This window comes from Sardina pilchardus, chromosome 1 (assembly GCF_963854185.1).
Source record: "Sardina pilchardus chromosome 1, fSarPil1.1, whole genome shotgun sequence".
Classification (NCBI taxonomy): domain Eukaryota; kingdom Metazoa; phylum Chordata; class Actinopteri; order Clupeiformes; family Clupeidae; genus Sardina; species Sardina pilchardus.
Genome location: NC_084994.1, coordinates 37,437,333 through 37,452,473, shown reverse-complemented (window position 1 = coordinate 37,452,473; position 15,141 = coordinate 37,437,333). Strand labels below are relative to the sequence as shown.

The window sequence follows — 15,141 nt, the reverse complement described above, 5'->3', positions numbered from 1 at the left end:
CAAGTACAGTGAACCATCTGAGATGTTTCCTGAACATGTCATGAAGTGTCATTACACTGTCATGTAGGTTTCATTTCTGTACATTTTACATTTCTGGAACATTGAGTCTAATTTCAAGTATAATAACAACAAACACCATACTCAAGTCATGACTTCAAAGAGTTTATTTCAGCAATGAATTTTGCAAAACATATACATTGTAGTGCCTCGTTGCCATGGGTAGCTATCCTGAGTTCTTTAAAAACACCCTTAGCTTAGTGATCCCACAATTGACCGTTCGCAAAAGCCGCGCCCCCTAGTTATTGTTACTATGCCCGTCAAACAAATGAGAACAGACATTCTACAGGGCTCAAATGCGCCCAAAATGTATTAGAGTGAGCCTGAAGAAAAATCCAGGTTGCACTGGTGCACCTGACGCTGCTTGGGTGAAAGCATACATTTATTTCGCAAGTTTCATTGTAGACTATGCCTGCAACTTTACCAAACAGTATAAACCACCTCTCCTGGGCCCTCTTTCTCTCGCTCTCCCCCCCTCTCTCTCTCATGCGCGCTCAATGGACACCCCCCTCGACATGCTGTTTTAATCATAAAACATTCACAATCGTGAAAGAAGATGACGCATAGAAGACGACTAGCTACAAATCCGGTTAGCATCACAGTATGCTGCACAATTTTGATTAAAACAATTGCATTCACGTTGACTGATCATAGTGTTTTTCAACCCCAAGACTGGAGACTGTTTTGGATTAATGCAGCAGGTTCAGATGCAAAACCCTCTAAATCCGTCTGACCTTTTCTTTTAAATGGACATTTTGTATCAGGCTCCTATAGGGTTTTGCATACGAATCAATATTTCAGACCAGAAGACCGCTAGTTTTGAAGCTTGAATTAACTTACAGCCTAGGCCTATGTGAAGCAATCACTCACCATTATCTCATTTTTTGACAAAGTGGCCAGGCTTTTGCATCTGAACTCTCTATGGCACGACAGACAGCCAGGGCTGCAATATGCAGGGGATGTTCAATGTAAAATGTTAAAATAAGCACAGACGGGAATATTAGCCTACACTGTAAGCCCCAACAGGTTCAATGAACTCAAAATATTTGATGAAACTGATTACCTCAAATTATTTAGCTACGTTAACATATTCTTTAAGTAATTTCTACTTAAAATTAGACTTTTCTAAAGCTCAAAATCTTTAAGGACAAGGATCCAATTAAAAAGAATAGTGGGAGAAATATATGTTTTAAGCCATTACTACATTAGCCAGACAAGCTCTTTAGACTCCAAATCTTTGAGAAAATGAACAACATTAAAACAAATAACTTCAACAAACGAACATTTTAAGTAATTACTACTCAAAACTCTAAACTGTATTCACACTCATTTTTTTTGAGGACATTGATGAACTGAAACATAATAATTTGACAATCAAAAATTTTAAGTAATCACTACTTAAATCTTGGATAAGTTCAATGAACCTGATCATTTTGAAATCATTGTTAAATCTAGCAAATTTGACACTAAAGATGGAATTGATTTTTTAAGTTAACGCTCCTAATAATATATTAATGTTATCAACATGACTCATTCAATCTCTCAGACCTAAACATTATAAATTCAGCCTCTTATATTTTTAAGTTGACTTAACTCTATTGAAACACATTTTATTGACTGTTTATATTTACTATTTTCCTCAAACACAAACATATTTTGTTTGTATGATCCAACTGAAAAATTATTGAAAATACCATTTCACTGCACATTCCATTTATTTAAGAATTCCATTTTAATTCTAACAGAACAACCTCCCCAGCAATGGGGTTAATACAAAAAAATCAAAGAAATAACAACCATTTTGTCAACAAAGGTACAAATACTCAAATAACAAAAATAATAAGGCCAACATAAATTTTAAAAAAAGAAAAAAAAAACCTTCACTTCATTGCTTGCTTGAGTATTAAAATGCTGGCACTACCAACAATGAGATTTGGAAAACAGACTGCATACTCATCCATCATCAGCAATTCATTTTTAAGGCTAAGTAGTCTAGGAGGTAACGACTTCAGGTGATCCAAACCTATTATAATTTTTGAATGAAATTAAATGCGTAAGACAATTGCTTTGGATAATCGACATGAAGTGCATAAATTAAGGCAAACAGTAAAATTAACGCATCTGTCAACTCTGTTATATCACACTCAACAATAGCTCCCTCAAGAACTATAGAATGGATAGCATGACCAAACTTCACAAGGGAGTCCGTATCACTTGAGACAGTGAGAATAGGTACAGCTGCATCCGAGAGGTCAGGCAGGTCAATTTCTTCTGCCTGAAGAACATGACAGTAATTAGTTAATGAGTAGAGTAGTCAGTGAAAAACACTACATACATTACAAACACTATACATACTGTATATGTGTATTTCATATAATATGAAATACCAGTGAATGAAAAGTCCCAAATTAAATGTAGTATGATTTAATTGCTATTCTGGTGGCTAGGAAGATGGTTGTGGTTGTTGTCTTTTGGTTGCAATGTAGTATCAGAGAGGGTTAAATAGAAATAGAGATATACAGAGAAGATAAATTAAGAAAAAAGGAAAGAGTGAATCAAAAACTTACATTCCAGGTCATCCTGCAGGAAGATTAGAAGGGCCTGCAGAATAATTGTTCGTCTGCTGTTGACATCAGCATCTTCCTATCAAGACAGAGAGAGGGATTGTGAGGTAATGGGAAGACAAATCAGCAGAATAGTGATCCTGTGCATATATTAAATAATACTATAGTACAAGCGACATGTAAACACAAGACACAACCTCCTGCTCAGTTTTTCTATGAAATCGTGAGAGATGAATTTTCAGTGCATTGATAGACTGGAAGGTCCAAATCGAGGGCTGAGAACCAAAGGGGCGTAAGTGACATTTTGGTCAAAATTGAGTTATATATATCACCTGAAATCTGAGAGCTCTTTCTAGCTGACAAAATTATAGAAGTAAAATATTTGTAAATATAAAGTTATTGAACAAAAACCAAAGGTCTTTAACTGTGAACATATAGAAGCGGTTAGATTTGTTTGGGTTCTCCTATTAAGTTGGTGAAATGTCACTTACGCCCCTTTGGTTCTCAGCCCTTTAAATGCATGAGTGGTGTATGCATGGTCATGGGCTGACCCTTGAAAACTGACTGTGATTTAATCAATAATGGCAAAATACTGTAACTGAGCTTCTTGGAAAAGGCGTCACATAACCACATAGCCAACCCATTTTGGTATATAAAATCTAAAGTCTAAGGTGTTATCCCTTCCTTGATACAAAAATACCACTCAACTCTAGCCTTTGTGTATCCCTATGGAGAGATGCAAAGGGATACGGTTACTAGGCTATTCTCATTGGTGGATAAATGCTTACAAAATATTACTATAATAATATAGGCTACACAGTGGCTACATTGTGACACTAGTAAATTGAAGACCAGTAAATTATCACTTACCATGGCATGATGGTGGTTCCTTGCACAGAACTGAAAATGAATGTCACAGCGCCATCTGGTCCTGCAGGAGAAATTAAATTATTATGATGACTATTATTTCACTTCAGCACGAAAGCCAGTCAGACAATCTCTTCATATCCCTCTATAGGCATACCTATCAGAGTCAGACGTTGACATTGACCATGCTTAGGCTATTGTCAGTAAGTTCAGAGCTAGGCCTACAATTTGACTTCCTATCTGTGTTAACAAAACTGTGGAATTGACGTTAATATAAGACAGATGTTACCGCTGCAGGGTTACTCTTCAACTAGGCCATGGTAGGCTACTCTTTGACCTGGACAGTTTTAAGAAAATGTAACATTTTCAATAAAAATACTTTTGCATGGTTTAATTATCCACCCTAATAGTGGCAGTGATGATTTTACCTAAATAATGTATTTTCCAATTTATTCCAAAAGACTGTTATTTCCATCACAGAACAAAACGGTTTTTTTTTTTTAAATAATAATAAAAAAAACCCCATATGGTTCCAAATGTATTATTTGAATAGGCTAAATATTACACAGATATGTTTTAATTTTCCAAAAATGCATGTTGTATTATTTTCATATGATTAACTTAAAATGTGTAGTGATGGAAATGACAGATATGGCGGAAAGTGTGGTGGAGATGACATGGTCTAATGTAGGCTACAATAATGGCATTAACAGGGGACACAAGGATAACGATAGGCTTGAAACTTAATTGTAATCGCTCTCGAGAACGCCCTTTCTGCGTAGCCTAGATAATTTCATTTTAGTACGATTTAACTTCTCTGAATTTAGGCCTACTACAACGTCATCACCCAATGCATTTTTTATTATAGGCCTACAGCGGACTTAAACTGTTATATTTTACTGTCCATGCGTGACTCACGGGGTGCCTCTCATTTAGTATTTTATACATCCTCCCTTCCTTCCTCGGTCCTCGTCCTCACCGATCTAGATAAGGAATGATGGGGCGTCAACTATGGGGTAGTCTATCCAGTGTTAGATCAGTGGGAACGAGCCTAGAGGACCAAGCATCGAGGATCGAGGAGAGTTTGAGAGCCACCCATAGAAAGCGCGAGTGGAGTGGCCACTTCAATGAGGCCCAGTATAGCAACTAATGCGAACCATGTAGCCCATGCCAGCTAGGTAGTCCACCAATAAATTGTTTAAAAGCGCGTGGACTGTGTGTAATGTGTTTGATTACCAAGCGTCATGTATGAAACATTGCTGCAGAAACAGTTGATAGACTGGTGGGCTAGTGCTAAACCAAACAACTTTGACAATATTTGGGAAAGACTCGTCAAAGATGGTAGTCTTTTGGGTAAAGCTTGAATGGCAGGCATTAGTTAGAAGACTACAATCGTTCAAAAATCTTTCCCAAAAGTTGTTGTAGGTACAGTATAGCCTAGTTGTTGTAAGTAGTAGGCTAGGCACTCACTCGGCTGGCTAGCTGACGACTGAGACAATACACTTTAGTTAACTCACTAAAACATGCAGCTAGCCCACAAAAGGTCTCTTTCACATAGCCTACGCTTTAGCTGAGGTCTGCCCGCTGGAAGACGGTAAACAAATAAATTAAATAATGAAAGTGCGTTCTTACCGTTGCACCTCTGAAGGCTGCTGTTGATGGATCTTGATGTTGTTGTTGTTGTCTACATCCGGGTGCGCAGCAGTCCTTGCAAACTAGTCGTCTGATGTCAAAGTGTATTAATTTACATCCGCCAAAATCAACCATATACTAGTTCATCCATCATTTCCAATCTTTAAAATGCTTATTTGTTTTTGTGGGTTTGTGTTGGTTTGTGTAGGTTAGTTGCAAGTGGTTGCAAGCCGTGTTGAAATGAACCTAGCCAATGAACTAGCACGTCATTATTACGTCAGACGTAATTTCAATCCACTCTTGAAAGAGTTAGGAGGTCAGTTCTACTCATATACTAAGAGCTACTCTACTCTAAATAATCAATAACTGGGAAATCAGTTGAGTGAACTTAAAACTTTTGTGGTTCCAGAACAATATGGCAGCTTTGAGTACAGCTCAGCAATTTTATTGAGTTTATAGCACTGTTGGGGAATACAGTGTACAGCAATCGAGTCGTAGGCTACGTGTAGGCTACCGAAACTGATCTTGCAGTGCAATCAGCATATTGTGGGCCAGTAAGTTCCTGCACAGCGGGTAAATAGCCCACGTTTTAAACTGGGATTGGGACCATAAATACACAGTAGCGTACACAATGCCAGATAGCTAAAAGTTGACGATCAACTAGCAACCACCACCCGAGAGCAAAACGCATCATCTCCTTATCTACATTGCTAGGTTAGTGCTAGATTGCAAGTACTTATGACTTTGCAGACAGCAAGTGATTTGTTGGTTAAATGTTGAGCACTGCTTTCACAATGCTAGATGAACCAAAACTGTTACGTTCAGTTTTACAGATTGTATAGCCTCTAATGACCGTCAACCTCTTGCTAAAAATTATCTGTGTGGATAGCAACATTATCAATCAGTGCAGTCAGGCGAACAGCTAGCTGCCTGCATGTCCTACTGGATAGTAGGTTGCTGATCAGTTAGTGTTCTAACTTTAATACTTTCATATTTAATGCTATAAAGAACCACACATGTTAACTGTTAAATCCAGTTTTACAGATTGTGTGTACTTAGCTACTATACTTATTGATTAATATCATGCTAGGTTTATTGGTATACCTTCGAGCAGACGTAACCTCCAAGCGGTTTCGTACAGGTATTTTTCAACACTTTGTCACGGTAAAATGTCATTTTATGTAGGTAGCTAATTTAGATACACTAGGTGTGGGTGCTTGTGTTTCTTTACGAATCCGCCGTCTTAGTGTGTAAAGAGATTAATGTTAAGTGCCACATACATACATGTAAGAGGGTGATAAAGTGTCGCTAATTTGGAAAGTTAATTCTAAGTGCCACATACTGTAGGTGACAGGTGTCGTTCTGATATGGAAAGTTATGAATCTTTGAGACATTTAGTTGTGATTGAGGTCTCCCACACCGCTTAATCCATTGTAGGCATCTTTCCACTTGGGTTTTGGGCTTTGGAAAGGCGAAAAAACGCCCCCTCCCTCTAAACTTTTGGGGTACCTGGTGTATGAGTTTCTCGTGCCATAGGCGCATCATTGCACCGTCTTGCAGAATTCGCAATGTTTGACGGGCGTCCTTCTACTTAGTTACCGTTGCTGAGCTACGATTGGACAATGGCCGTTCGAGGGCGTGGTTTTGCGATCGGTCAATTGTATGCAAATTCTATTTACTCTTATTCACACATTCATCACACATGCATTACACTCAATCTTCAATAGTTTTCAATAGGCTAACTTTCAGTTTCAGGTATCAAATGTAATACAACTAGGGTGACCACCTGTCCCGCTTTACGTTGTACTGTACAGCAATTTTACCCTTTGTCCCGCCTCACGCAAATTGAGCATCTGTCCCGCTTTTTCGTTCGACCCTGGCCCATTGAAAATAAATTCACAGATACGCCCACAGGCGTAGTGTTAACTTATGTCCAATAGTTCAAAGGAAAGCAATAAAATCGGTAGTCGATAGGCTGAGTCGTACGTCAATCAAACTGTTGCACGAACGCCTCCGCAACGTTGTCAAAGATCTCAAATTGAAGAGCGCGCTCTTCGGTCAGGTTAAGCAGCCATGGCCAGTGTGGCCACGAGAAAGATGCACTTTTAGCGAATGGACCGCAACATATACTCTTGGCAAAGACCTGTAGACGGCGAAGCAGAGAGGGCATTTTGCATTTGCGTTTTTCTCTGGGGCATGGTGAAGAATACGATGTGAAGCGACATGCAAGTGAGTCCTACAAAACTAAAAAAAAACACTCCGAGAGCGTAGACCTAGGCCAAGCGAAAACACAACCGCCTCCTCCTGGATAATGGTGCATTCCATTTAGTGTTGGCAGTCTCATACGTTTACCCGCCCGACATGTGAGAATTAGTGGCTAGCGTGAACTCTGGAGTTTGTAGTCTTTTGGGAAAGAACATGGATGCCACCGGGCAGCAACTGTCTCTTAGTGCTGGACATTTGTCTAGAACACAAGCAGATGTCCCTCATTTTCCCTTTTTGGGTATGGTCAATGGGAATGAATAATAAAAACATTTTTGGGCAATTTCAACAAGTGCTGTCGCATTTCTAATGAGCTAGATGGGCATTAGCAGGCTAGCTAGTCATTGTTATTGTTGTGTGCTAGCCTCTTTAGCAAACCAGCTGGAAAACAAATCATTACATTGTATTGCACGCACAGCAAGACCGTTAAATGTATGAATTGGTGACCGGATTGAAGCAGCAATGCAATCTAGTGTGTTAAAGCATTCCATTGTCATTAAAACGACCAACACGGTACAAATACAAAGAAAACACATGTCATCTCATCTCGACTATGGGCGCAGCCATGTTTGTTTACAGGTCGTAAGCCCAACTCGGGGTACTCGCAAGTACTCCGAGGTAAAGGGGGCGTTCCTCCATAAAATACCGCAAGAAAGCTGGGTAATTTACACTTTACAACTCGGGCGGGTGACTTACGATACAAATGGATCGCAGGGTAACTCCCATTTAATCGTTTGTTCCGTAGGTCATTTCAGACCTTTCCTGAGAATCCCATCCTTAACTTTTTGAGTTATCTTGCGAACCAACAGACAGACAAACAAACAGACAAACAAGCCCCGATGAAAATAACCTCCTTGGCAGATTATAAAAAACACATCAAAGAAACATGCAAATCATACAAGATTCTGGTTTACCTATTTGCACTGAAATAGTTCAACTTTCTATGCAAGCCTCAACTATAGACTATAGGCCTTATATTTGGTTGAACTTAGGCTAGGTGGGTCTAATATTTTTTTTGTGTGTGTTGTATTTTAAGAATTTGATTCACTGAGTGCATTCTTTCAGCTGCATAATGCCTGGTCCCTTGGACAGCTGACAATTTTGATAGTCCCAATAAAGATGAGATGTTGCGAAATTAATGTTTTGTCTTTTAGCCTAGGTAGTGTCTTAATCTTATGTCGGTAGATAAAAAAAAAATGTTGCTTAGTAAATTAGATCTGGCAATATATCTTAAGTTTTTAAGTTATTACGTCTGTCCCACATTGTCCCTCTTTACAATGCTACTTGTCCCACATTTTGTCTGACTGGAGGTGGTCACCCTAAATACAACCAACAACCAACATCCAAGCAAAACATGGTTTTCTCTTTAATTAAAATAAAATACCAAACCCTATACTATGGCCGGCAGTTATTAAGTAAATAAATAAAAAATGAGTAGTCTATACCCAACCAGTTCTCAGAGTTCGTGTGGCAGGCCTGTAACGTTGCTAGTGTGCGTTGAAGCCTAAAACCAAAACGGCTCTTTCACGCCACTCCAGCAGCGCAACAAAGAAAACTCAGCGTGTAGTATGTAATGGATGGACCAGATGGACAGACGTCTTCAGCGAGGCTCGTGGAGGTTCCAAGGATAAGTGGCCATGCAGGCTATCTCACACAAAGTCAGTGGCATCGTGCTAGCAGCTAGCTAGGTCTTGCTGACTAGCTGAAGGCTTTATACTTGTGGGAAATTCTCGTCTCGAAGGTTTCACTTCCAACACAACTTCACCGTCTAGCAGTAATGTTTAAGTAAGCGTTTTACCCACTAAACACAAAGGCTATATTTGTGTTAGGCTGCAGTAAACCTTTCCCGCTAAGCAGTCGTTCTCTCTTCTCCCCATAGACCTAAAAGAAATGGACAAACAGACTCCGTCGTTCTCAATGAGAGGGGGCTGAAACAAAAATTCGTTTCCTGTTCATCGTACTGCGCAGACTCAAACTCATTAGCCTGCTGTAACTCGTCTGATAGATCGAAAACCTCTGAAATTGTTAACGTTCGTTTTTTAATATTATTATTATGTGTACTTGCCTCTAGGTAATGCTTTACCATATCAAACAGTAGGCTACCGTAGGCTACACGCATTTTCACTGATCTTGCGAATGACTCTCCGTCATGGTTTTCGTGCAGGCTCACTCAGCTTCTTATCCAAACATTACGGGCGAACGTTAGCTTCCCTACAACAGACATGCTAAAATACTTCTTTACGGGAAACCAACGTAATATACGGGGAAGAAGTGAATTAATTTTGCCTTCGATACCCTATATAGAATACACAGAAGCTATAAGGGAGACAAAGGGCACATGCTACATGAAGTTATGGGATCGCAAAAAAATCTGAAATCTATGGCCGTCCAAGGGAGTTAGCAGAGTGTTGATCACCAGCTCATTTCGTGTTTCTACTTCCGGGAATATGCCTGCCCCCTTGCTTCTCCCTGGTGTTGTTTCTTATTTCCTGATTAGGCTACCCTTGACCTCTAGCTCAATTCTCATTGGCTCAAATAATACAAATGTAATATAAACTACACATTTCTATCCTTTTCACTTTTAGAATCAAAACATAATATCTTGACAACATTTCAGTAACTAGGAAATTATAAACAAAATATATTCATCTAAAGCAATGCATAACCATGAAATTGAATAAACATGACTTGCGTGCACAAGAGTCAACGTTTCCAGTAGGCTAGAGATGAATATATTTGTTTACAATTTCCTAGTTACTGAAATATTGTCAAGATATTATGTTTTGATTCTAAAAGTGAAAAAGATAGAAATGTGTAGTTTATGTTACATTTGTATTATTTGAGCCAGAGCCATAGATAGAGATGTTTTATCTACCGCTCTGATTTGAGCCAATGAGAATTGAGCTAGAGGTCAAGGGTAATCAGGAAATAAGAAACAACACCAGGGAGAAGAAGAGAGAACGACTGCTGAGCGGGAAAGGTTTACTGCAGCCTAACACAAATACATAATAATTTCCCACGAGTATGAAGCCTTCACTAGTCAGCAAGACATAGCTAGCTGCTAGCACGATGCCATTTGTCACTGACTTTGCGTGAGATAGCCTGCATGGCCACTTATCCTCGGAACCTCCACGAGCCTCGCTGAAGACGTCTGTCCATCTGGTCCATCCATTACATCTAGCCTACACCTGAGTTTTCTTTGTTGCGCTACTGGAGCTATGTGCTGGAGTGGCGTGAAAGAGCCGTTTTGGTTTTTAGGCTTCAACGCACACTAGCAACGTTACAGGCCTGCCACACGAACTCTGACAACTGGTTGGGTAGCCTAGGCTACTCATTTCTTATTTATTTACTTAATAACTGCTGGCTATAGTATAGGGTTTGGTATTTTATTTCAATTAAAGAGAAAACCATTGTTTGCTTGGATGTTGGTTGTATTACATTTGATACCTGAAACTGAAAGTTAGCCTATTGAAAACTATTGAAGATTGAGTGTAATGCATGTGTGATGAATGTGTAAATAAGAGTAAATAGAATTTGCATATAATTGTGGGATCACTAAGCTAAGTGGTTGTATTTCACATAGAGGTGATGAATGAACACTTGGATTCATTTGTTTATTTAATATTTGAAAGAACTCAGGATAGCTACCCATGGCATAGAGGCGCTACAATGTATTATGGTTTTGCAAGATTCATTGCTGAAATAAACTCTTTGAAGTCATAACTTGAGTATGGTGTTTGTTGTTATTATACTTGAAATTAGACTCCATGTTCAAGAAATGTAAAATGTACAGAAATGAAACCTACATGACCGTGTAATGACACTTTATGACATGTTCAGGAAACATCTCAGATGGTTCACTGTACTTGAGGTCAAAGGTAAGTATTCATGACACTGTCAGAAAACTATTTTACGGAACACAAATTGTCACTATTTGCAGATGATATTCTCTTATATATTTCCGATCCGGAGCATTCCGTCCCTCATTTGCTAAGTACAATTAATGAATTTGGTAGATATTCAGGATACAAGATTAATCTTAATAAGTCCAATGCAATTTTTCTACACATGACACCAACTGAAAAAATGCTTGCCTCGAGTGGGCTCAATCCCACTCCAAAAGGTTTTAAGTACCTAGGCATATTCATTACCCCAGAATTGGAGAATTTATTTCAAGAAAACTATATTCTCCTTTCTTCCAAGGTCAGATCGGAACTAGCAAGGTGGACTTCACTACCATTATCAATCTTAGGAAGAATAAATTTAATTAAAATGAATGTCCTCCCAAGATTTCTTTTTCTTTTTCAGATGCTTCCTTGCTCGCTCCCAGATGATTTTTTCAAGTTGATCAATAACTCTTTTTCTAGATTTATTTGGAGTAATAAAAAACCTCGTGTTAGTCTCTCTACTCTTATGAAGCCAGAAGCCTTAGGAGGCTTGGGATTACCGAACCTTCAATACTACTTTTGGGCTGCTCAAATGAGGAACCTAATCTCATGGATAACAATGAGACAAGAATCGTTGTGGGTGAATATTGAGTCAAAAATAGTCGAACCACTGACTCTTAGCTCCCTCATATTCATAAATCATTTTGAAAAAATTAAGAACATAGGCAAGTGTTTTACTGTCGTTAACACTTTACAAACTTGGAAAAAGTGTAGAAAGAAAATGGGAATATCCTTTGGTACCTCCGTTCATTCACCTATATTTCTAAATCCAGACCTTAGATCCCAAGCTACCTTATCTAATACAAGTCAATGGACTAATCTTGGTATAGTACAATTTAAAGATGTGTTAAATATGGATCACAAGATTAAATCATTCATGGATTTAAAGTTACAGTTTAAGCTCCCAGATAAGCTATTCTTTCAGTACTTACAACTAAGAAGCCTGATTACAACATTTATTAAAGAAAGGCAATTAAGGTTTGAATTATCGGAAATAGAGGAGTTGCTATGTTCTTCTGAAACTTTAAAAGGGAAAATAAGTATATTTTACAACCTTATGACAAGAGAAGGCCCATCATCATTTGTGGGGTTGAGAAAGATATGGGAGAACGATATAGGGAAAATATTTGATGACAAAGCATGGTTAAATATTTGTAATAACATTAATTTCCCTTTCACTAGCAATAAAATCAAAGAAGCAAATTTCAAATTTTTCTACAAAACCTATTTAACCCCTTCAAAAATGCACAAAATATCAAAAGATATAACAGCTGTGTGTCAAAGATGTAATAAGGCCGAAGGGACGTTCATACACATGTTTTGGGATTGTAGCCTGTTAAAAAACTTTTGGGGCTCAATACATTCATTTATTGAAGTAGTCTTGGGTAGACAGTTCGAACCTACCAGGAGTCTATATCTACTTAATGATACAAAGGCTTTAGTCCTAGATCAGCCAAAAAGAAGAATATTCATTTTGACTACTTATTTTGCAAAGAAATGTATACTTTTATTTTGGAAGAATGCATTACCCCCATCTTTTAAGACTTTTGTGGACCAAATATCTTCTTTTTTGCCTTTAGAGAAAATGACATTAGAGAAATATAACAAAGGCTATCTGTTTGATGAGTTCTGGTGCCCTATAATTTCTGGTTTGATAAATATGAACAGGTAGATTCTAAGCCTTGACATGATTCACATTATAAAGAAAAAAAAATGATAATAATAATAACAATACTACTTCTACTAATAATAAATCTTATGTTGGTTATTAAATATATGCACACTTTGAGATTGAAAGCAATGCCCCCCATACACATTTCCTTTACTTTTTTTGTTTTCTTTATAACGTAGCCCTATCTTTTATCTTCTCAATGTGTGTGTGTGTGTGTGTGCGTGTGTGCGTGTGTGTGTGTGTGTGTGTGTGTGTGCGCGTGCGTGTATATATAGACATATGAATGTATTTTCTGTTCTACGTAATCTCTTCTTTTACTTTTATTTATTTATTTTTAAATTTTTGGTTATAGTATTTCTAAGTTGTTAATTGGATTATCCCTGTGTGTGGGTGGGGGTGGGGGGGATGAGTATGGAGTTTCGTTTGTGCCAAAAAGTTCAAACAATACTTTTTCAAATTCAAACAAAAATCAATTAATCAAAATACCAAATACAAAATCTAAACAAAAAAAATAAAGTCGAAAAAAAAAATCTAAACTCGCAAACAAATTATTTGTGTAGTTGCAAAAAAAAACTGTTTGAATAACTTGTCTTTTGGTTTACAATAACAACAGTCATTTGCAGCGACATCATTCGTTTGTTTGCTCCTGGCTTTTTCAGTTTCGATTCTGGCTCTCGCGTTTGCGCTGCCTGTTTCTTTGCTTGCGATTCTGGCACAAACTTCACATGTGGGTGGGTGTCTGTGGGGTGCATTCCTATTGGCTGATGCGTTTTGACTGACAGCTTTACTATGGATTCAAGCGCAAGAGCTACCCACCTCCCCCCCAGGTAGTGGTGCAACGCTCTTTTTGGCCACTATGTACAGGTATATGCGATGTGGCGCTATTGAGCACAGTATGTCAACCGCCATATGAAGAAGAAGAAGATATTGACCACAGTAAGTAGTTCCGTGGAGCTAGCTACACCAAAGCCATCGATGGGCTACACGCGTTATGGACTCAAAACAATGGGTTTTCCTCACTACTCATTAACCCAAGGTAAGAAGTGTAATCTAATTTGTTATGGGTCTAATTTTCACGTTTATGTGGGATGTTATGGCGTAGTTGTTACAATACTGACGCTGGTTTTAAGGTATCAGATGGCTATCTTAGCATCGTAGGTTTGTCCACATACAAACGAGGCTTTTGATGAAATGTCGCACTACAGTAGCCTAAATTATGAATTCATACCATGTATTTATTTGTTCAGAAGTATATTGTTAATGTCCTCGCGTTATATAAGCGTATGTGTCCGATTATGTCATGAAATATCGCTATGTTGTCAACGGTAGTCTAGCATAGTATGAGCGCGATGGTGCGATCTATCTGTGGTCAGTTCATCAATGGCCCTGGCGATCTCTGGAGGTCCACTCTTTGTGAACGTTTGGAGACCACAGACATAGTGTAACCTTAGTTAGAGTATTGGTTCATTTGCCTGAGAAAGACCCAAGGGTCGAAACGTTACTTTTTGTAAACATGGGAGCTCAAGCAGTGTTGCCAACGTTACCTTCTTCTGTTACATCTCCCCAGGAAATGTTATTAAGCACTGTGACCAGCTCTGTCTTTTGATTAGTACATGTAATTTGTCTTTTGCTTGTGCTTGTGTGTTTGTGCAGAACAACTCATCGTGATGGAGCACCTGTACTCCCTGATACAGCAGGATCTGAGGGGATTCCTCAGACAGGACGCAGATGTGGATTGACAACATCCTGCAGTTTAACTTTATTAGAATAAGTGTTGTTTTGAATAAAGAACAATAAAATTGTACTACTTACTACTTACTACATACTACTTACTGTATGTTAACCTGACTCACCACTTGAATTTCATTCCACCTAGCTCCTCACATTCATCTGGAACTACTCCATTGGAAATGTATTTCAGAAGGCAGGGCCTTGTCAAAACACCTTTCATATGATTGGATAAACTAATTTATTGACATGCTACTACAACAGGGGTGGGCAAACTAAGGCCCAGGGGCCACATGCGGCCCTCTGCTCTGTTTCATGTGGCCCGCCATGAAGTCAAACACATAAAATTAAATGTGGCCTGTTGTTACATAAACCTGATATACATCCATCACACAGCATGGTTTCATAACTG

At 38.4% G+C, this 15,141-nt stretch overlaps 2 long non-coding RNA genes across 2 annotated transcripts; one reads left to right on the top strand and one right to left on the bottom strand.

The window, feature by feature from the left end:
• Positions 1–1,907: 1,907 nt before the first annotated feature.
• LOC134089661 (uncharacterized) lies at positions 1,908–5,306 on the bottom strand. Its single transcript, XR_009940107.1, has 4 exons — positions 5,121–5,306; positions 3,492–3,552; positions 2,625–2,700; positions 1,908–2,332 (listed from the first exon to the last, which is right to left on the bottom strand). It is a non-coding gene; the product is annotated as an uncharacterized LOC134089661 (long non-coding RNA).
• An 8,217-nt stretch (positions 5,307–13,523) lies between these two features.
• LOC134089647 (uncharacterized) lies at positions 13,524–14,805 on the top strand. Its single transcript, XR_009940098.1, has 2 exons — positions 13,524–14,037; positions 14,655–14,805. It is a non-coding gene; the product is annotated as an uncharacterized LOC134089647 (long non-coding RNA).
• The last annotated feature ends 336 nt before the right edge of the window (positions 14,806–15,141 follow it).